The sequence below is a fragment of the Thalia democratica genome, chromosome 2 (assembly GCF_965202585.1).
Source record: "Thalia democratica chromosome 2, ktThaDemo2.hap1.1, whole genome shotgun sequence".
In the NCBI taxonomy this organism is placed as follows: Eukaryota; Metazoa; Chordata; class Thaliacea; order Salpida; family Salpidae; genus Thalia; species Thalia democratica.
In genome coordinates this window covers 57,290,973-57,293,643 of record NC_139166.1, presented here as the reverse complement: position 1 = coordinate 57,293,643, position 2,671 = coordinate 57,290,973, and the positions used below count along the sequence as shown (strand labels likewise).

At 28.2% G+C, this 2,671-nt stretch overlaps 1 long non-coding RNA gene across 1 annotated transcript; it reads left to right on the top strand.

Moving 5' to 3' along the window:
* Window positions 1-945: 945 nt before the first annotated feature.
* LOC145829369 (uncharacterized) lies at window positions 946-2,423 on the top strand. The gene is made up of 2 exons (XR_014369557.1): window positions 946-1,950; window positions 2,087-2,423. It is a non-coding gene; the product is annotated as an uncharacterized LOC145829369 (long non-coding RNA).
* The last annotated feature ends 248 nt before the right edge of the window (window positions 2,424-2,671 follow it).

The following is a 2,671-nucleotide window of genomic DNA, read 5'->3' as shown; positions in this document are numbered from 1 at the left end:
GTTTAATAAATTTAGACACTGTAACTTAGAAAATGTTTAGAAAATTTACATTCGAATTTAACTTTTATACATTATCTTCACTTAAATGTAACATCAAAATAAAAAGTTTTATTTTTCTTAAATGATGTTTTTGTACTTATAGATGTTTTAAGACTTTTTCTTAAAATAGTAATACTACAGAAATGTAATAAAGTTGTTTTTCAATCTCAAATAGATTACTTTAAACCAACTTACAGTTATGTTAGTTTTAAACAAGTACAATAAAAGTTGTTTTTTGAAACAACGCAAACTTTAAATAGTTTTGCTGAAAGTTTTTTTGTCGGGCTACAAAATAAAAGCTGAAAGCTCACACCATTTTAGCATTGCTTTTAAGACTTTTATACAGTCTAGTGTCTAGATAAAAAAGTGTAACGACCTTTAAAATTATTAAATTTTACAACATATTTTTTTCATACAACAATTTTTCATGACCTTAATTTATAAAGAAAGTTGCATTGAATTAAAAAAATAGTCACGACGTTCAAACTTCAACATCACATTTGATGGCTTAATTTTTCAACTCTATAAAAAACTTTTAACAAACAAACTTTGATGAGTGTTTTTAATATTTTATCGCGTGTACCATACACGTAAGCTTTGTGCACGCCTACTGAATTGTTTTTAGTTAAATAAACGAGTTCAAGTAGCTGTTGTTTTAGTGACAATATTAACTTTATGTGATTGTTGTTTTAAACGTGGGTGATGTGAAAAATTTTCAAGTGTAAGTACAAACAACAATTAAAAAAACAAACGTTCAGCTGTATATAAAAAAAAACTGAAACGCTTTTTCTAAAACAGATACTTTAGTGATTTGAATAAGTAAGAGTTTGTTACCCGTGGTGTTTGATTAAAAATATTATAAACCATTTTAAACTATTAAATCGGTATAACTTTATTCTAGGGGTGGGCAACGTACGGCCCGCGGGCCGGATCCGGCCCGTAGAGTGAAAAAATCCGGCTCCTGACGTTTTTTAAACTTTATTGGGATCCGGCCCGCAAATGAAAATGACTGGCCCGCAGCAAAGTGACAGGCCTGCAAATGGTAAATATTATAAAACTTTCATAAAACTTTGTATCATATTTTCAAAAAAAACAAAACTGTAAGAATCTGACTTTAAAAACATGCTAAAAAATAGCTTTGTAAATTGATGTGTACTAATAAATACACTATTTTGTCCTATTATTTTGTGTTATTCTATTCTAACTTAGTTGGAATATCTATTTGTCAAATTATCCCAAGCAAAGTGTTTTTTCAAGTACGATTTTTTACAGACGTACCTTAGTCAATAACAATGTTAATTCTATTTATTAACAACTTTTAAACATCTGACATGTCTCAATCTGCATCTTAAGTTGTCATACACGAGAAAGTAATTTTAGGGATAATAATTTATCAATTGTATCCATAAAATCTGATTCCGGCCGGATCTGAAACTTTTATACAAATTAGAATCCGACTGGATCCGGATCTCGACTTAAAATTAGTATTCAGTCGGACTCAAATCTAAAAAGTCATTATTCAGCTGGATCCGGATACTGGATCCGGTAAATCACTAATTCGAAATGCTGCGGCCCGCAAACAACTAATTTCTTTCTGGATCCGGCCCGTTGATTGAAAAACGTTGCCCACCCCTACTTTATTCGGTAGCTGTATTAACATGTTGTACAGTTTTTTTATTTTGTTGTTTAGAATTTTTTTTTTAAAGTCAGTCAATAATAAAAATTATTTTTATAGATTTTTAATAACGATTGCTATTTATTATAAGTATAATCTAATAAACAATATATTTAATAAAAAAATAAGTTACATAAATTTGTTGTTCTCACTAAGTTAAAACAAAGTAGCTTTTAAGTCAAAACTATGTATTTTGATAAATGAGAGAAATAAGTTTGAAATTCTTTCAAAGTTGGGTAAGTAAAAATTAAAAAAAACTTAGACTGCCAAGACTGTTTTGTTTATGAAAGTTATACAACAAATATTTTTATAGCTTTTCTAGAATATTTTCTAAACAATATAACTGCAAAATAATCTTTAATTATTATATAGGTTTACAAGCATAAAAAAACAAAATGAAGCTGATAGCTGTTCAAGTAATTCTCATGATTGTTGTCGTTGCAATGATGGCAATTCATCCAACGCAAGCATTGGCCAGAGTGCCATTAGTAAAAGGAAAAAGTGATAGAATAAAATTATAGCGTAGAAATTCTGAACAGTAACTGATGAGAAACGAACATATTTTGCATTTATTAGTTTTTTTGGATGATAAAAAATGAATAAAACTTCTTCTGTTACGTTCTTATTTACGTTTCGTGTTTTGTTTTTTTGTCTACTTCTAACAATTGCTTATTGAACGACGAAAAGGCGTACAAAAAGTTTTGTCTAATGATCTATATATATCTAAATATATATTACTTACAGTGAGGCTTATAATTTTATAGCTACTCATTATTAAACTATGGATAATTTTATCAACATTCTTATTAAAACTTTTACTTTTGTATTGATTACAACAAACATTTTGAAATAACTGCGACCAGCGAGCAGAGTTTTTTTTAGAAAAAGTTGTCCGTTATTTTAAAAAAGGTTTCTGACTTCAGCTCTAGTACAATCTAAAAGTTATTAATTAGTAAG